This window comes from Equus caballus, chromosome 5, assembly GCF_041296265.1.
Source record: "Equus caballus isolate H_3958 breed thoroughbred chromosome 5, TB-T2T, whole genome shotgun sequence".
Taxonomy (NCBI): domain Eukaryota; kingdom Metazoa; phylum Chordata; class Mammalia; order Perissodactyla; family Equidae; genus Equus; species Equus caballus.
Window position 1 is genome coordinate 29,505,214 of NC_091688.1, and position 20,469 is coordinate 29,525,682.

General features: G+C 47.0%; 1 long non-coding RNA gene across 1 annotated transcript; it reads left to right on the forward strand.

The window, feature by feature from the left end:
• The first annotated feature begins 409 nt into the window (after window positions 1-409).
• Window positions 410-13,797, forward strand: LOC138924043 (uncharacterized). Its single transcript, XR_011438598.1, has 4 exons — window positions 410-788; window positions 2,613-2,647; window positions 10,999-11,171; window positions 11,403-13,797. It is a non-coding gene; the product is annotated as an uncharacterized lncRNA (long non-coding RNA).
• Window positions 13,798-20,469: the final 6,672 nt, after the last annotated feature.

Here is a 20,469-nt window from a genome sequence, read left to right on the forward strand (position 1 = left end):
ACAACCTAAAAGTAGTAGGAAGGAAAGAGTTATCCTGATATCTCAATACTTAGCTGTCCAGGGACAACCATTCTAGTGTATTTCCTTTCAGTCTTTCATCTGTGCGTGGTCTGTTTATTGGTTTATTTTGCATAGTTGGGTTCAGGTTTAAATATGAGCTATGATGTTTCAGTGGCAATTGGGAACAGGAAAATTTCATTTCCTGTCTAACTGTCTTCCTCACTTGACAGTACAGTCTGTGAGGGTGGAGATGATTTTCTTCTCCTTCCTTACTGTATCTGCAGCCCAGAGTCCAGGGCCTGGCGCTTTACAGATGCTCAACGAATATTTGCTGAATGACTAAGAGGTGGGGGAGGGGAGGGAGTGGCTATTAAGCTTTGCATAATCTGAGCAGAAGTTTTGCATTGGAAGAATTTAGAGAGAAGGCCGCTGAGCTGGGGCTGGCAAGACTTGGGGGGGGGGGAGGGGTGCGTGCCGGAGGGTGGGCATGGAGGAGGATCTGAATGCTCACGGTGAGAAATTGACATCTGACACATAAGGGCACTTGGGACTCACTCCGGTCTTCGGGAGTGGGGATGTTACAGGATCAAAACCAGGGACCAGAAACGCCATTCTGGCAGCTGTGCCAATGGATGGCTGGGGCAGGGGAGCAGCAGAGGGAGGAGGCTGGAGACAGGGAGGCAGGGAGGCTGCCCTCGCTTGTTCCAGCCAGAAGACACTTCACTGATCTCTGCCTGGGGAGGCTGGGCTTGCACGGAGGCTGTGACAGCGCACATTTGAGAGGAAAGGTAAATGCGAGCTCTGCTTCCAGGGAGCACCGGGGCGGGCGAGCAGGGAAAGGAAGTAGAGTCAAAGACGATGCGGGAGGGCGGTGTGAGAGCGGGGGAGGCGCCGGTGCCAGCAGCAGAGTTGAGGCTGCAGTTGAAGCACACCCCAATCCCCCCACCTCTTTTGGCTTCTTGGTTGCCTGGGTGTACAGAGGAACAAATTTGTGGTGTGGAAGGATTCCAGGCCAGTCATCCATCATCCACAATGAATTCTCACTAAGCACTCATCGCGCACTCGGCAGCCTCACCCTTTCCAAGAGAGAGTTCTGGAAGCGGTCCAGGGGTCTGCCCAAGGTGACGTACCAGATTCTCCCTTGAACTTTGCTCCCTCCCTCGCTCTGTTCCTCTGTTTTCTTTTAATTCAGAAAAAGCAACAACAAACAGTTCCCAGCCCCCTCCCTCCGCCGGCCTCGTCCCTCCCTGTGGTTTGGCAGGCAAAGCGCCTTGGCTGTCCCTGAGATTATCTAACGCCGCGTGCTAAGGGCTGGGCGGGCCGCGCGCCCTCCGAGCGCCCAGCCCCGCCAGCGCCTGCCCTCTGCGGGAGGGGCTCCTCCCTGCAGCCTTCGGAGGAGCTGGGCTGCCGGCACCGGAGCCCTACAAACGGGCCACGGTGGGCAAAAGGGAGCGGGCCGGGCTGGCCTCAGCCGACCAAAGGCAATCAACCTCTCCAAGCCTTAGTTTCCAGATCTGTAAAATCTGAGTCATAGAATCCACCCTACTTACTGGGTCTTTGTCAAACTCACGTGCAGAAAGACTTTTCAGCAGAATGAGTACTGTAATATGTCTTAAACAAGTACTAGCATTTAATGTTATTAATTATTAGTATGAATGTGCTCAAGTACTACCTTTAAAGCTAACAGGAGGCATGCAACTGGCGGTTTTCTTGTCATGGGTTCTTGGAATGCTGTGCTGCTTCTCCTGACCATGGGCTATGTTCTGATGTCTTAGAATGTTTTATGATGGTGTTTTCCACTGATTATTTATGCCATCAATATTATGGGCCAGCAGAAATAAATTATTTCATGTTTTAAAAAACAAGAAAATGCAAAGCACCATAAAAAACCCATAAAATTAGAAATCCTTGCCTAATAGGCTTATAAAATTTAGTTCAATTGACATATAGGACAATTGAAAAATGGAGATATAATACCAAGGAAAAATTCTAGCAAAATGCTAGAAGGCAAAGCCACGTTTCACTTTCTTTTTTGTGAGGAAGATTGGCCCTGCGCTAACATCTGTTGCTGATCTTCCTCCACTTTATGTGGGATGTCGCCCCAGCATGGCTTGAGGAGGGGTGGTATGTCCACCTGGGATCCAAACCCATGAACCTTGGCCACTGAACTGGAGTATATGAACTGAACTACCGGCCACAGGGCTGGCCCCTCACAACCACTTTTTTTGAGGGTGTCATTCCATGCCGCTTTGGAATGACTTGAAAACATACCTGGCTGGGTCTTACTTAAAGGCGTCGCCCTGTGCTCCCACCACACCTGTGTCTATCTCAAAGCACCCACTGCACTGTCCTGAAACCTCTGCTTTCCTTGGCTGTCTCCCCCAGCAGTCTCTGGCTGCTGGAGGGCAGCGGCTGGCATGAGGCAATCTTGCAGTCCTTTGGGCAGCAGCATTCGGAGCCACAGAAAGTGCCCCAGGACCATCTGATACAGAAGGGGCGGGTGGGCATGGCCAGTGATTACAGTGAGGGTGTGGCTCACCGCGGAGGTGGGTGGATGAGAGGACCTTTTACCTAAATGATACCCTCGCCTGTCCTTTCTTCTCTCCTTTCAGCCCCCTGGATGGCTGCAACATCTCAGCAACTTCAGGTAAGAACAACAATAGTGAGATTTTTACTAGTGGGGTTGACTCCAAAGGAAATAAAATCTAACTGTTGCCAGGCTTATCTTGTGATGAATTTGAGTGACTTCATTTTGGAAGGTGATTAACTGGTAAGAATTCATGAAATATGTTTTTCATCCCTCTCCTGTCAGGCTGATGGAGGTCGCCCAGGATGACTCTAGAGGGAGTTGGGGAAATCTATCAGATGATCACAGCCCAGGGGATCTGTCTTAAAAGATGGAACATGAAATGCGCTGTCAGTACTTCATGTAACTGGGAAATCCAAGGGGATTTCACTCCCAGTAGCTGGGTTTTCTCACCTGAAAAACCAAAACGACTGTGTCTGGCCTTTGTGCATCTCTCAGGGTGAGGGAAAATGTGAATTTATAAAATTTCCCACCAGGAGCTTTGCTGAGGGAACACGCTGAGTCTGAGGGCTGTGTGCTTTGCCCTGACTGACAGCCAGCCCGGAAGGGAGAGATGGTGCTCCTCTCCCTCTCAGGTGGACGGAGGGGAGCAAGTCTGATGACAGACGTGCACAGAGCTGGATCATGTATCATCCAAGTACATGAGTTAATTTTGTCAAATATGAATAACTCAAACAACACAAACTTGGAATGAGCTATTAAAAACTTTTAAACTTTAAAATAGAAAATCTGTTGATATCAAATCTAAGCTCTATATCTTTCTTTTGATTAAGGAAAGACTTTTTTCTTTCTGAAAGTAATGGATGTACATGAACAATTCTCATTCGCAGAAAAGTAAATGGAAGGGGGAAAAAATCCATCCTAAGTTGTGCTACTCAAAGTTTAACCCTTGTTAACCTGAAGTGATCAAGATCATTGGCAAAAGTATTGGAGGGGTGCAAAACCTCACCAACGTGAGCTCTAAACCGACACTTCAATACGAGACTTCATTTGGCTCTGCCTTTTGGAGGTTGAAATAATTTGGGGGTCCACAGTGGAGTCAGCAGTGCTCTGGGGTGTGAACTAGGTTCCCTGGACTCTGCTGGGTCACCTGCAGAGTACCAGAAGATTTGAGGGAGAATGTCAGCTGCCACTGGAAGGGGCAGTGACACCCCAAGTTCCATCCTTGAAGGGGAATAGGGTTGGAAAAAGGAATACAAACCTCTAGAAAACGTTAGTGCCTATGGGGACCATGAAGCCACCAAGACTTTGAATATCCATGACTAGATTGAGCTCCACTGGAGTGGTGATGGTGGAGGACCCATCCCAAGTCCTGGCTTATGACCCTCTCCAGTGCCCCTGAAATAGCTGAGGCTGAGCCGGGCTCCTGCAGCGTTAGAGACCTGGTCCTACCACAGACATCACTTGCTCTGACCATGTCCTCCAGGAGCAAATGGATGCATTTTAGGCTTGGGTTCTGCCCTGAGGTTGAAGTCCCTGTGGCATGTGTGAATGTGGGTCTTGGCTTACGTGGGGTACTTTGGGACCACACTATAAATTAGCGGAACAAGTGAGACCAATTTGTAAATGGAAATAATTACTGAGAGCTGCCTCATAAGTTACTCAATGAAACCTGGAGGAAAAATCAGTCCTGGACAAGAATGTCCAATATCCCGTGGACCAGAAGAGGGCTTCTTTTAGGGGTAAGTTAGGACATTTCCCAGGAATTCTAGCTTGGGCATCCCACTGGCTCTGCATGAACAGCTTGGAGAGAACCATGGCAACCTAGAAATTTCACTCGTCCTGCTTATGATTCCAGGCTGAGCATTGACAGATTTCACATACCCTCTAAATGACCACCTGCTCCTGCCCCTTCTTTCTCCAGAGCCAAGAGGAAACTCACTTTTGTGTGTGGTTCCTGCTTGCAGACCAGATATCAGCCATTGTCAGAGGATTACAGTCGGCCCAGGTTTGAAGGAGAAATATACACTTACACAGGCGCAGGGTCTACTGCATTCAGACTTGGTGATCATGCAGGAATGTTCCAGTGTGAAATCCACATTCACACTGAAAAAAGAGAACGAAATGTAGGTGAATAGTGAGAACGAAATCATGGGGGTTTGCTTAAAGTACTTGAGAACAAGCAACATTCAAGGCATTTAAAAAATATTCTTTGCAAAGTATGAATGTGCTGGTTACAACAATGCAAAAATTTAAAGGAGCTCCTACAATAACTTGATTTGTTAACACATCTAGATGAGGAATTCTAGACAAGTGATGTTCTGGATAATTGCTTTACGAAAATCCAAACAAACTGAACCCTCTTGTTTTAGTAATCACTCTGGAGGGTTTATGGGAGAGGGTTCTCTTAGAGACACGTTACTGACCTGTCCAACAGAACGGTGGTCCCCTCAGAGTCACCGAGGAGTCCCGACGCTGAGCTTTCTGTAGTTGATATATTTGATTTCTCTTCCCTCTTGGCCACCTCTGTGCTCCATCATCCTGTCCTTTGATCGACATTGTATTTGCTGTCATTTCTACTTCTGTCATCATAGCTGTCTAAAATTTGATTCCTTGTTCTCTGTTTTTCTCCTTCATTATTTTAGTCTCCGTGCCTCAGTGTCCTTATCTGTAAAATGGGAATAATAACAGTACCGACCTGATTAGATTGTTACATGGATTACGTAAGTCATTATCATCATGCATCATGTAAAGCAGTCGAGGTCAGGCCTGCCATGTAGTAAATGCTCAATAAATATTAGCTGTTACTGTGATGTTTGATATTATTATTATTACTCTTATTATATGTGTTTCCTCCTGTTCTCCTTGACTTGGATGTTGGCAGAGTTTCACTTTTATAGTCATTGACAGTCAACTAGAGTCCCACTCTCTTTTGGTTAACAAAATAAACAAATTTCAGCAAATTTCCTGCTTTTGGCTATTTTGGGATATTTTCATTGCTGCTGATGCCTGAAGGACTCTTTGATTACTTCTGGGTTTGTGGCTTTTCTTGGCAGTTGAACTGAATTGAGATATTGAGTGTCCGAATGCTGAATAAGGAGAATGCCGCTCAATTTGAAAATAATAAAAGTGTATTTTATTAACAATTTTAATAGTCTGGACTTTCCAGTCATTCACTTTTATCTTATTTCCAATTAGTCTGAGTTAGTGAGGAATTTCTACGTGTTGAGGATGTACTTTTTGTATGTTTGTATATACAGTTCATCTTGGTGTTTGTTTCAGTAAAAGGGAATAGGAATATTTATATTTACAATTAAATTGTCCAAAGTAAATGGTAATGCAGTGCAGGGACGTCCACTTTCTGCCTCTTGCTTCTGTTGCAAGCCACTCCATGCGGAGAGCAGCTGGTTCCCTTTCAGAGTGAATTTCCCCTTTATGAACTTCTTCATTCATTTATTAATGGACTCATTTATTCATTCATGAAGCAGGTACTTATCAATGGCCCACTGGGGGCATTGTGGAAACAGCAATAAGCAAAACAGCTCCTGCTGTCATGGATCTTACCTTCTAGCAGGAGAAACAGACAGTCGACTCGTAAATAACCAAATAATAAATCCGGTGGGGATAAATGCTATGAAGAAAAACTGGGTAAGCGGACACAGAGGGAGGAGGGAGGTAGAGAATGCCTGTTTATCTAGAGAGGTCTGGGGACGCCTTCTCTGACAAAGCAATAATTGAACAGAGACCTAAAGAAGAAAAGGCCTGAGACACAGTGGTAATAGGGGAAGAGCAGAAGCTGCAATAGGGAAGCAAGCGCAAAGGCCCTGAGGTGAGGTCATGTTCAAGAACACATTGAAGGAACTAAGATACCCAAATTTTTAAAAGGCAGGGAGGGATTTGAGATATTTACAAGGCCGTGGTTAAGCAGATTTGGAACTCAGCCTTGGAATAGCGAATATTCCAGATGACAATAAATCACATATTTATGTTTACATTTTTGTTTTAAAATAGGCCAGGATTGGCAAGAAGGTTTTATCTCATGTGTCAAATCCAACTGATTTGAAGTGGCTTTTTGGAGCTCGCTGTGGAGCAGGAATCTGAACTGCCTCTCAGCTCACTGCTGTGATCAATCGTGTCATCCATGGGAGTGCATGTGTGTGGGGGGTGGGGCAGGATGACATGGGGTCCTCATATTTGCCATCGTGGAAGTAGGACCATCTCGAGAGAAGGCATTTGTCTTACATTCAGGTTTCCAAGAGGTCTCCTTGTTAGTGACCCTGGAACAAGAGCTGGGGAGATAGTATCAATAATGATTCCTGCCCTTTTGCCCTGACCGTGTCCACCCGACCTTGATCTGGCCTCCTCACGCACCTGCACCCGGCTTTGACAGCTGGAGTGAAGAGCGAGGAAAGATGGCAGAGGAAGGTCAGAGAGGCACTGGAAACCTACTTGCATTCCCCCAAATTTCTTGAGAAGGAGGCTAAAGCAAGGGATTTAAATTCTTATTGTTCATTAGGAAATGAAGTGAATTCTTGAAACAGCAATCCATTTCTAAGTTGGCTAGGAGTGGGCTGTGTTTATCCAGGGACACAGCCCTTCAGAGCCATATTCCCTGGTCCCCAGAAGAGGTGGTTCCTCTGGCCCTGGGCTCTGGGAGCCTGAGGTCAGCAGGAAGAGTGGGCCTGGAATGACTGGCGCAATGTAGTTTCCATGCTGTAGTCCCTGGGGGTGGTTCTCTTACACGCCTCCAAAACCAGAAAGCCTGCAAGCTGGAAGAGATTCGCCTTCCCCATCCCACCCCACCCCTCAAATGAATACAGTCACTTCCACCAGCGACCCAGGAGCTACTTCTGGTTGTTTGAGAAGCCGAGGCTTGGCTGGGTTGAGTAGGTAGCCTTCAAACTAAAAGGGGGCTGAGGGGGGTCAAGCAGGGCAGCGGCCAAATGGAGAAAGAGCTGGATAGAAAAATCAGAAAGGAGACAGAGATGAGGATGCTGAAATTTGTTGAACCCCATAGGAGTGTGGAAAGAGAACATAAAGATTTGGGTAATGTAACTTTGAAGGCTGGGGGGGCACTCAAGTGGGCATGGAGGCTGGGAACCTGGCCTTCATGCCTTTGCAGCGACCTGCCACCAGAGGGCGCTCGAGCTCACCGCAATGGTCGGTGGCCTTCTGGGAAAGGATGGGCAAAGACTTCATCAAAAGGAGCTCCAGTCAAGAAACTGGTTGTGTTTGTGCTTCCCAGTGATGACTGCTGAAGAGTTTCTGTTTTCTAAATGCCATAGACAGCATCGTTTGTCCTTTCAGTGGCTCCTGAAGAGACGGTTTGACTGCGTGGTGGTGCTGGTCTGCAGCCTCCAGCTTGGTTTTGAGCAGACACGTGGACCATCGACCTCCCTGTGTCCCTCCGCAGCCCTTGCCACCCTTCTCTTCCCACTCTTCCCCTCTCTCTGATCCACATCTACCGATGAGCATTTTTAATTTTTATTCACCGGAAAAGAATTTTTATTGAGATCCCACCAGCTGCACATTCTGCTCCTGTCGTTAAGCCCCTTCTTTCTTGCAATTCGGTCTTTCTTAAGTGGTAACTACCGGGCATTTTTATCAGGTTCCAGCCGCGTAGGGAGCTCTATGCCCCCTTCTCTTGTGCCCAAGGGGGCTTCTTTCTCTTTTCCCTATTTTGGCACTGCCTGGAAGGAGTCATGTCTGAGAATTAGGACTGTCTACCAGAGCAGAAACAGTTTCAAAGATCTGTGAGACTTTGACCATCTCACCAGGCCATTGTGGTGCATTGGGTACTTTTATTTTTCTGGGTTCCTTTGGATGGTGGGGTTGGGTGGGCTTGGTGAGAGTTGGCAAGAGGGACAAAGGCAGGCTAGGCTGCATTCTTCATCCCTCGCCTCCAACGGGCAGTCTTGGAGCTGCCCTGCTGGACAAGGCCAGAGAGAGCTAGGGTCAGAGGCCGAGCAGAGGGCCTCAAGAATATGAGACCTGAGACCGTGGTGGTGCCCGTCCTCAGCTTCAATCCCAGTGTCTTTAGCATGTAGGTGCACAGTAGGCATTTGTAGACATGAAAAGAGTTAAGTTTTAGTCTGAGTCTAGTTAGGAAGCAGAAGCCACCCTCGTTAATTGAACAGAGAGAATTTAATATAAAGCCTCGTTAAGTAGGCATAACATTGTTAATTAGGTCACTGAAAAGGCAAGAAGACAACACTAAGTTTTCATAAATTGCAGGAGACCTACCATTGTTGGCTCGGGGGAACAAAGGGAAGCAGTTGGAATTATAAAAATGAGGACTTTGGAGGAGAGCCTGGTGGCCCTGGGACCCAGCCCTCTGAGCGTGGCGCATGGCCAGCTCGTGCAAGTGTCTCTGAGGTGGGCACCTGAGAGCCAGCTCTGCAGTGATGGGGAAGATGCAGACTGGGTTCAGCTGCTATCAGGAAAGGCCTTGCTACGACTGGGGTCAAGAAGCATTGCTGGGGTGTCCCTCAGAGCAACAGGTAGCAGTAAGGAAGCCCAAAGAAGCGAACTTCTAGGAGGAACTTAGTCCCTTCTTCCTCCACTCTGATCTCGCAGAGCCTGACGTGGAATCACCAGGAAAAACAATAATTCGGCTTGCAGGGTTCTAGCCCCAGCATCACTAGGGTGTGTTTAGAACTGAGAGACCACAGCTTAAAAACTGGGACAGTATGCATGACTGGAATAGCAGAACGGGCGTTCGGAGTGGGCAAGGAGAGGTGAGAGGGACTCAACCAGTATTTTTTTCATTTCCTTTTTCTATTGCTGACACTTCAAGACTAACAGTTTGATGATCAACCGCTAAGATATCAGACTGACTGCTAGGGACCAGGAGACTTATGTGGGTTCCTGTAGAGTAAGAGGGCTCCAATCTAGAGAAAGTTCTGTGGAGGCTGGCAAGGCACTGAGGTCTCTGGGGGCTGCCCTCCAAGGCTGGGAACTGCAAACAGGGGAGCTGCTGCCCTCTTGTGGAAACCTGCAGTTCTGCAGGAAGGTAATATGACCTGTAGTTGGCCAGCTGACTGCACCTGCCCTCCTTGAACTCCAGGAATGACCGGCTGGGAAAGGTCAATTTGATCCTCTGATGCAGATAAGGGAGCTCTCAGCACTGGGTCAGGGAGATGATGCTTTTCTTCAAATGGAATAAATGTCTCATCGCTGAGGTCTAGATCTGCCACTCGAAGAACCTAAAGGCCTATTTGAGGTACAGACAGTCAAGGCTGAAAGAGACAAACTCATCTCATCTAGACATCTGCTTCAGGTCTTGGCGTATCCTTTAGAACAGAGGTCAGCAAACTTTTTCTGTAAAGGGCTGGATAGTAAATACTTTGGGCTTGTGACCAAACCACCTCTGTCTCAAGTACTCAACTCTGCTGTTGCAAGGCGAAGGCCACCATAGATAGTAATCAAATGAAAGAGCAGGTTGTGTTCTGATACAACTTTATGAGGGACACTGAAATTGGAATTTCATGTCATGAAATATTATTCTCCTTTTAATTTTTTGAAATTATTTAAAAATGTAAAAACCATTCTTAGCTAGCAGGCCTTATAAAAACAAGCAATGGGCTGGGTTGGACCCATGGCTAGAGTTGATGGACCCTTGACTGACAGCCTTCAACAGTTCAAGTCATTGGGTGGTGCCATTGTGAGCTAAAGTCATTGAAGCGGCTTCTGCACGGCCTTGTGATTCCCTGGAAGTAACTGTGTACCCACAGGCTCTGGCTCCTGGGATCCCACAGGCCATGGGGTCAGCCTGAGCTCTCAGCTCTCTGTTTTACACGTTTGGGGGTGGTTTCTGTGGGAGAGACTCTGGCTCTAAATATCACCCTTTTCCTAACTAAACAGAGAACCTCATTCTAATTTAAATCTGTTTTACTGGGTTCTGACAAATTGAGGTGTGTTAATTAACAAAGCTGAAGCTAATAGATGGTTTGAGGAGCAGCGTAGTGTACCATTTCCTCATTGATAAGAAGAATCTCTCGTGGATATCTTTAAACAACGTGCCCCTTCAATGCACCGAAAATATGACAGGTTTAATGACAATGTGATTGTCACGTGGTTTCCAGGAACTCAATTCTGTGTACCTGTCCTGTAACTTATGTTAAATGTGTGATTTTGTTTCATGGATATTTAAACCTACTAGTTGGAGATTTAGATGGAGACAGGATGAAATATGAGGAACTTTGAAGGACTTAAAATGGCTTTTTGTGGAAAAAAAAGTTTAGAGAGGTGTTACCTTTTGGGTTACAAAGAGAGGAGTTAAGGATCCATATTTGTGTTTTCTTCAATGTGCGTAAAGAAACTCTGGAAGGATACGCAAGAACCGAATACCTGATCGATGTCGGGGAGAAGCGGAGGCTGGAGGGTGATTCCACTGCATCCGTTTTTATTCCCCGGCTTTTGAACCCTATCAGCATCTGTCTTTTCCCTTCTTTCCTCCCACCTGTCAGCAGGGCTGACCCTGCCAGGCTTTGAGGACACAAAGCTCCGTAAGACACAGATGTGTGTGTTTCCAGTGAAGGAGGCAGGCATCGAAAGAAAAGCTGGTAATATCATGTGATAAATGCTGAACAGCCTGCGAAGAGACCTAGAGGAAGTGCTAATTACCTGTCTGAGAGCATAAGAGGTAGGTATTCAACAGGCCAGAGAAGAAAGAGGACTCCTGGCTGAGGACACAGGCTGTCCTCAAGCCCAGGGGGTGTATGGGGGGGGCGGGGGGGGGAATGGCTGGGCAATGTCTGAGTCATGGGCGAGAGGAGCTGAGGGGGAGAGGGAGAGGAGAGAACGGGAGTAGGGGAGACGAGGCTAGAAAAGTCGGTTTGGGCCAGTTTGTGAGGAGAAATTTGGACTTTTCTAGGGACAGGGGAATCCATCAGAGGACCCAACATGTATGTCTGAAAACCAGTGGTGACAGCATGGAGCAGCAGAGGCTACAGACTGGAGGCCCCGTCCTCTATGCATTGCGAGCTTGGACGAGCTGAGCCCCTGGGGTCCCTTCTAGGGCTGACTTTTCAAGACTAGGTTAGTGTTTCTTCTCTCTACACAGTGGATTGCTAGACCCATCCAGCTGAGGCTCAGCCAGGTGCACTCTGAGCCCTCTCATTAACTCCCTGCCCTCCAAGGAGGTGAGAAGTTCTATCTGCCCTGTCGCTCAGGGGAGGAGATGCAGCCTGGGTGAAACCAGTTGCCTGTGCCTGGGAGTGAGTCAGTGGTGGAACCAAAGCTGGCTACCCAGCGGGAAGAAAGAGGAGACACTAAAGAAAACTCCGATGGATGTGCTCCTCCCTCCCCACCCTGCCCAGATGTTCTGGGAGACTCTGGCTGAACTCTGGGGCACACCCATCCGTGTTCCTGGCAAGCATGGCAGGCCGGAGTGTTTGCGCTACCCGGCTTTGAGCTGCTGCTGGCGCAGAACCAGGACAGGGTGGCTTAGCCCTTGTGAAGACTCCGGGCTGCCTGGAGTGGGTAAGGCAACTGCAGGTGGGTGCCCTGCTGTCACCAGATCTCAGGCAAAGATTTGGTCATTGAAACTTGGCAGCTCCAAATAGGGGCAGAGTACTTTTCAGGCTGACGTTCAGGGTGGGTCTTGCTCCACTTGCATGTGAAATCAATGAGATAATGGATGTGCAAACATTTTGAAAAGTCACCAAGCTTCTTATTGCACCCCATCCCGCTGCTCTTCCTCCTACATTTTCTGCTTCTCTTACTGTCCCACCATTCCCCCAAACCTCTTGGATTCTGTTTCTCTTTCCTTTCTCTCACCTCACAACCAAACAGACACTGAGCTTTGTTGACTTGGTTTCTGGCATGTCTTTTACGTTCATCCCTCTTGATTTCATTTCTGCTGTGCCTGCCCTGGTCCAAGCCCTGGACTTCTTATTTATACTAGAGTAATAAAGTTTATCTGTTCCACCTCCCCTTTCTTCTTCCTTTGAATTATCAGCCACACTGCTACCAGATTTAGTCATCTTAGACCATGCTCCTGATTATTTCACTCCTCCAGGTCCAAAGCTTTCAAAGGCTTTCTGTTGCCTACAGAGTAATAAACTCTCAGGTCTGGTATTGAAACCTCCTGGCTTGCCCTCCTTCCCCATGCTCACAGAGATGCTCCAACTCGCCTTGGCTTTCTGCCCTTCGTGCTTCCCCTCAAGCCCTGCCATCTGCCTGGAATGCCTTCGCTTTCAATAACCTCCTGGCAATTTTTTCTCCATTCTTCAAGGTTCAAAAAGGGTTGTAGATAAATTATTTGTGGGATAAGAAATGTGGAAATGATTATATTTTAGGCGCATCGAAGAATCTTTCTTTTTAATGATCTCATTAATGTATTCATGCAGCAAATATTCATTTTGTGCAGGACACTGTGCTGAGGATTGGGGTGGCAAGGCTCCCTGTTTACCACTTGGGCACAGGGATCTAGAGCTATGAGGATTAAGGAGATACTTTATTTTTTGCTTACTCAAACAAATCCACAACCACAACTCTAATACTGCTGCAAAAATATCTGTAGAGTGGCTGTTTCCCTTTTTGCTCTAGCTACCAGAAAGCTCAAAAGCAAATGTGACTGGCAGTCACAGTATTCATTTACTCATTCAAACATTCACAGGGAACAGGTGCCAAGTGTATATCATAACTATATTCGATCAAACTGTGGTGAGCAAGAGAATGACGTAGTTCCTGCCCTCAAAAGGCAACTATGAACTCTTATATTTAGTATATCTGCATTATTGGTTTGCTCTAGTTCTGAGCTTGTAGTTCTATTTTATTAGCTTGTTTACACATCTTTAGTTTTATGGTAACTAAAATTTTTTTCAGAAGGGAAGAGATACAGTCAATATATGAAAGTAAAAATGTTAACACCGTTAATGAGGTCACTGATTTGATCTCTGTTGTCATGAGTTATATATTTTTGTTCTTTTATTATAGATTCTCTCTTAAAGCCGACTAGACATAGAAATATAACTGATACATAGTTTGATGTGATCACAGCAATTTTGTAGGGCTTTACTTTTCTCTGTTTCATCTCAAAGTGACATTTAACATTCTATCACAATTAAAATATTAGCTGCAGGTTATTATTTGGGGGAGTTATTTGCTTCTCTGTTCCCAGTAGATAATTTTAATTTTTTAAAAAACCCATTTCAATATCAATCGTATTTGTATGTTACCTCAAATCCTTTTTGGAAAGTAGGTGGGCTATATTATGTAAATAATTAACAAATGAATAAACATGGCATATATCCATCAGGAGAAATGAGAATGTGTGTAGGTTCGTGGATAAGGGGTGTGCTCACAGCAGCCACCTTGGTTTCATGTCCTTGGTGGGTGGAGATGCAGGTGGGGTCCTTTCTTTCCCAAAAAATACCTGTAAGTAGCTGGGGTCTTGATGCTAGGTTGGTGGAGGTGGTCTCTGCACCTGCTCAGCACAGAGCTGCCTCTGCGTTGGGCATCGCCTGCCCAGGGAGCTTGTTCAGAGCTGCCGTGAGCCAGCACTGGACACCCCAATGCTGCAAAAGGCTTTAGCCAGGCCCCCCCAGTGTTCCTCTGGGCATTGTGTCCAGGGACCTCTTCCTAATCCCCACACACGTTCACCGCATGTCAACTGAGGTGTGGTGGGCACATGAATCAGTGAATCGGGCCCAGGATGTTAACAGACCTCACCTCTTCACAGATCTCTCTCTGTTTTAGTGGCTGGTGAGTTCACTCCTTGTGTCCTTCACCCCCAATATTTCCAGGTTCTTGGTATTTAGTGTGAAATATCACATGTATATGTCAAAGATGGGGCTTTTCAGGGCCCAGGAGTGAGACATTCATGCAGGAAGCTTGCAGTTTGGGGACTTGTTATGGAGCATGTGGGATTGTTCCAAAAGAAATCCCTTCTCAGGTGTGGGTGGAATCAAGAACCAGACACCATCTGACCTCACTCAGTGCCAGTCACTGTCTTCAATTTGATTCAGTTCAGTTTAATTCAAATCACATTCTCTGGACACCTATGGCCCATGTTAGCTACTAGGGCTACCGATGTAACTACAACATGGTCTTAGAGGTGCTTATTGTCTGATGACAATGATGAAGCAACTACAGTTCATTGAACTCTTTCTATGTGCCTAACACTGTGCTAGGTATTTTGTATGTATTATTTCATTTAACACACACAAAAACAGCCCAGTTATTCCCTCAATTTATTAAATGGGCCAAGAAAATTAATTTTAAATTAGTAAATTTATTAAATGAACTGAGGCTTGGAGAGATTAAGGAACTTGCCCAACCACAGTATTCATTTGCTCATTCAAACATTCACACATAATAGGTGCCAAGTATATATCACAACTGTGTTAGATCATACTGTGGCGAGCAAGACAATATGGTGCCATCATAAGTGGCAGAGTCAACGATCAGTCCCGGGGTCTACGGGATCCCAAGACCCATCCTCTAGCCACCCTGCAGTACCACCCTCCCCGCCAGTGAGCACAGTCCATCCTGGGCACAGAAACATCTCAGTTACCCAGTGACAACTGCTACCATTAGACACACGGACTCTGAGTGCTGCTGTGGCTCCTCTTTGCTCAGTAGAACAGGGCAAAGCCAAGGTGATTTTCCTTGAACTTGTTCCTTGAATGAGCTATATCTGCTCATTCATGGGGAGGTTAGAGGGAGATTTACAGGCTATTTGAACATTAGGTTACCTAGAGAGATTATTAGATGTTTCATATCCATCATCTCTATTAACTCTTGAGGAATATTTTTTTCCTTTCTTTGTACAGACACGGAGACTGGACCATGGAGAGGTTGAGTGATTTACGATTAAACAGCTTACAAATGTCACAGCTGGGATTTGAACTCAAGCCTCTGTTTCCAAAGGTGGAGCATGCTCTTTCCAAGACACCCAGTGACGCCTTGAAGTAGACTAAAACTTTAGGGCATTCTCTATGGAGGCAACAAATGCTTGTTGGGTCTCTGGTATGTGAAGCCTTGTGCTGGACACAGGAGAAATACAGATGAATCCGACCTGGATCCTTTTCTGAAGGAGCTCCAATAGGGAGATAAAGTGGGCTTGTAGATGATTCTACTACAAGATCCAAAAAATGTGCTTTAAATGGTGCTTTTGTTAGCCTGAATGACTCTCCTCCGAGCCTAGGGTCCTCCTTGCCATGTTGGCGGGAGAATCTGGCTTATGCTTAGAGAGCGATCCACATCTGTATCGCCTGGTTTCTCTCCTATTCCAGCAGCTGGTTTGGGGTGCCCCCTTTCACCCTAGAAAGTACTGAGGCACCTGGTCTTCCAGCTCCTTTGAGAGATCTGAATGTTAGGAGCAGGAGATTCCTGGGAAAAGAATCCAGAGGTCAGGAGAGTTTGTAGTTCCAGTGTGTCCCCCACCACACTCATCTCTGGCTGCCCCCGTTAGAGTACCGCCTTCTCTGTCTAGGCAGTAACGTGTCTGCTTTTTTTCCTCTCGCTTGAAATGCACTTTGACATTTTTTAACAAATAACACAATTTTCCCTTTGTGTTTCCCTTAATAAAACACAGAAATGAGAGCAAGAAAAGGAAAGTAAAAAAACATGTTCCTGTCATCTCCACTCTGCAGCAGGATGTCCTTCTCCCTCCCTTTCTGTCTCCCTCCCACCAAGCATGGGTCTCTGACTCGCCTGTCCTCGCTCCTCTCCCCACATCTCAGCCGCAAAGATTCATGAGTCTGATAGTGTTGCTTCTATGTTTTCTGCATAGAAAGGGCAGCTCCAGACTGGTCTGCACATCTCACCCGCCTCTTCCACAGATTGCTACTTGACTGAAGACAGATCATGGGAGAGAAGTGGAACAGGATCAGGGGCACCTCCCACTTGAAGAAGTACCCCCAGGTTACGAGGTCCCTCCACAGCCTCTTTGGGTCCCACAATTACTCCTTATTCATTAGTCCTTTCCTGTTTTCCTCCAATAGTGGCAGCTTCCAAACCAGCCTGGCAAAGGCCCCGCATTTCCTCCCCAAAGCAAAGTACTAGGCTTAAGACATAGTCCCTGGATCTCTTGGAATCTGCTTGAAGTTGTAAGAGTCCTGATGTTTGCAGCAGCTGCCTATCTCTTAGCAGGAATCAATGTAACTTTCCACACTTGGGGCCAAATGCCAATCATACAATTGCAATTTGGGGAAGATGTGGCCTACCAGCAGCTCATGTGGAAAAGGACTGAGGAGGTTTTGTTAACAACATATACAGTATGAGTCAAAAGCAGCCCCTGAAAATGCTAACACAAAAGCAGACCACATTAATGGGTGATGAGGCTCTGAACACGCTATCACTGGAAAGTTGCGACAGGTCTGGGTGCCATAATTTATGGGACAAAGAGAAAAACTGCCGCAGGTCCAGAGAAAAGTGAACAGGATGGAGAGGGTAGCTCTGCCCACATCTGGTAGGTCTGGGAAGTAGGATTTCACATTTTGAACGGCCAGCCCTGAGCAATCAATAGACCAGAGGTGGCAGCTCTGGAGAAATGAATTTTGACTCAATATAAACTAAATAGTTGGACCAGATAAGCTTTAAGGTTACTTCCAACTCTAAAAGTCTGTAATTTGCGGGGGAGGTCTCTTCTAAAGTCGGGGGAGTGTTTACCTCACTTCCACAAATTCTCAGGAAAAAAATACTTCTTTCTGATAAAATGGAGAATATGGCTAATTCTTCATGAAGCGTTTCTGGGCAGTGGCTTGGTGGCAACTTCTTTCATTAAGAAGGTGAAATAATCGCATTTGAGTTTAAACTGGAAAACCATGAGGCATGATCAGGAGGCTCTTTCACAGATGGGAAGATGTCTGTCCACCTATCCACATCACTGAGTTGGCTAAAGACAAAATTAAATGATACCAGGGTATGAGCAGGATTCATGATCCCCAGTTCACTGGGAGACGTAAAACAAATCATAAAAGACAAAACTCCAAATAAGCAAAACAAGGTGTATCTTTACTGGTTTAGACACATCAGCCAGTCACACCTAGACGAATTCTGCAAAGCATTTGATAAGGGTCCACTGGTTCTACTGCCCAGCCTACTGTCCGAAGCCAGTCTGATTTCACAAACTTCGGGCCATGAGGGCCTTACAGACTATAGTATATAGCCTCTTCGTTTCAGAGAGGAAGTGTTGTTGCCCAGAGAGGTGAACTGATGGCCCAGCTGACTCAGTGGCTGAGCTAGGAATGGAACTGAGGTCTTTTGACGGCCTACCCAAACTGTTTTCACCTTTACTGCAGGGCTCCCCCACCACAGTGAGCCCATCACTCGTCCATCAGTTCAGTAAGTGGTATTTGTTAATCACGTATATGTGCCTGGCTCTGCACCAAGGACCCTAGGGCTTCTAATGTGACTATGAGACACAGTCTCCATCCTGAAGGTGCCCAAGGACCTGCTGGGGAAAGACGTTCCCACCGATCGCTTGTGCAATCTACACAGATCAGGCAGCCTTCCAGATGCAAGGACCATCTGAAACATTTGGGTCCAAGATCAGATGAGAGTCTACCCACTTTCAAGATACTCTCTAAAAGGAATATTCTTACTGCTAGGGAAACATATTTCATAAATTCAAGAGCTTCAGTGAAACCAAAACTCTGCTGGACATTTAAAAATATTCCTCATGATTCTATTTGCCCCACTCAGTTTTTTTTCTTGTGTAACTTCTATTTTATATATTATCCTAAGAATACTTGTAATTCTTTTTTTTTTCACACCCTGGTCTACCTAGGGTGGCAGAAAGGACCAAAGACAGGTGTCAGGGGACAGGCCACATCTGGGCAACATCAGAGAAATCTCTCAGCCCTGCTAAGCCCCAAAGATTCATCAGAAAAAAATGGATAAAACTATTTGTTCTGTCTACTGCACAGGTTTGTCGTAAAGATCAAGCAGAAACATATATGTGAAAGCACCCTGAAAAGTATAAAGTAGCATTCACATGTAAAGTATAAAACTCTTTGCCCTTTTTCTCTTGTTTCTCTGAAGTCGTATTTGGTGTTTGGCTTGTGCCTACTGGCAGAAAGCACTTTTAATTGCAAGTGGGGTCACCACCCCTAAGCACACTGGATCAAGTGCTGCCAGCACTTTTTCTTTCTTTCTTTCTTTCCTTTTTTTTGGCGAGGAAGATTGTCCCGGAGCTAACATCTGTGCCATTCCTCCTCTCCATTCCTCCTCTATTTTGTATGTAGGATGCTGCTAAGGCATGGTTTGATGAGTGGTGTGTAGGTCCGCACCCAGGATCTGAACCTGTGAACCCTGGGCCATGGATGCGGAGCACTGGAACTTAACCACTATGCCACTGGGGGGGGGGGGGCCCAAGTAGATACTCAATAAATAAATCATTTATTTTGCACCAGGCTTGGTTATGTAGTTAACTCATTTAATCTTTGCAACACCCTATGAAGTGGAGATAATTATTACCCCAATATTCCAGGTGAGGAAAACGTAGCACAGAATGCACCCACATACCACGGGAAGGCTCCATTCAATGGGTTCTCTGGGGACCCCTAGGTTCCTGAATTAAACAGAACTGAGTCAGAATTGCAGGTTCTTTGGCAAAGCGAATCTGAGTAGGCAAGATGCGAGCATTTAAAGAAAAATAAGGAAGTGATCCTGTCTTTAAAGAAAAAGTTAAAAATATTTATTTTTAAATATTTATTTTTAAAGAAAAATAAGGAAGTGGTCCTGTCTTTAAAGAAAAAGTTAGAAATAAGGAAGTGATCCTGTCCTTGGAGAAGGTAATAGAAAATGTTTGCATCTCGCCTGCTCAAATTCACTTTGCCAAAGATCCTGTAATTCCAATTCAGTTCTGTTTAGTTCAGAAATGGAGGGGTCCCCAGAGAATCCAGTGGATGGAACTTTCCCGTGGTTTTCGGGTGCACTTTGCGATCCGTTTGCCTCACCTGGAATATTGTCTCCACCTCATAGGGTGTTGCAAAGATTAAATGAGTTAACTAAGTAACCAAACCTGGTGCAAAATAAATGATTTATTTATTGAGTATCCACTCGGGGCCGGGCACCGTGCTAAACTCCAGGGCTGCACGGGAGACCCTGTTTCTGCTCCTGCAGGGGCTACAGTTCTGTCACGGTAAGCTAAGGTTAGGAGGTGTAGTGAGTTAACATTTCCCCCCAGACATTTCACCCCTCCAAGAATGCCCCCGTAACTGACTGCCTGTCAGTGTCATTCCGGGCTTATCGTCTGGGGGTCGGATCCCACCTAGTCTCTACCAGGAGCCTGATTCAAGCTTTTGCCATGGGTCCTGTAGTATCTGCATACCCCATCGGTGAACTAGTTTCCATCTGAAACGGTGAAGGGGTTTCCAGCCCAACGGAAGCTGGGAAGTTGCAGGAGCCCCGGGGTGACGAAGAAGGGGTTCGAGGAGCTCGGAGCTGCAGGGGCCCGCAACCACACGTGGCAAATAGCTTCTTGGCGTTTCCGCGGCCCGGGTGAGGATTGCGGCGCTTTTGTCTCTTGCCGTGGTTGAATAGCGGCTGGGGAACCAGCGTGCGGGCGCGCGGTCCAGGTGGCGCGGAGATGTCCGCGAAGGCCCAGCGGGGCCGCGGGTGGCGGCCGGGCCAGCGCGCCCTGAGGGAGCAGTTACACGTGGAGGGGTGGAAACCTTGCGCGCCCGGGAGGTCGCAGCGGCGGAGGGGCGCACCCGGCGGTGACCGCGAAGTGGGCTGCGCAGGCGGGATCCGGAGGAGAGCACCGTGGCCCCTCCACGGGACGCGCTGCCAGTCCCCCTCCCTGCGAACCCCACCCCCTTCGCTCCGTCGCGCACGCAGCGCCGCGGCCCCTGTCGGAAGCGGCCGGATCCGCCCCAGCGAAGCAGGGCCCGACTCGCACTCAGGACCCTGGGCCTCTGCCTTCCCTGCTAGCCTTGGAGTAGCATCTGGCCCTCCCCTCCCCCTGAGGAGCGACGCGGGCGGGCAGG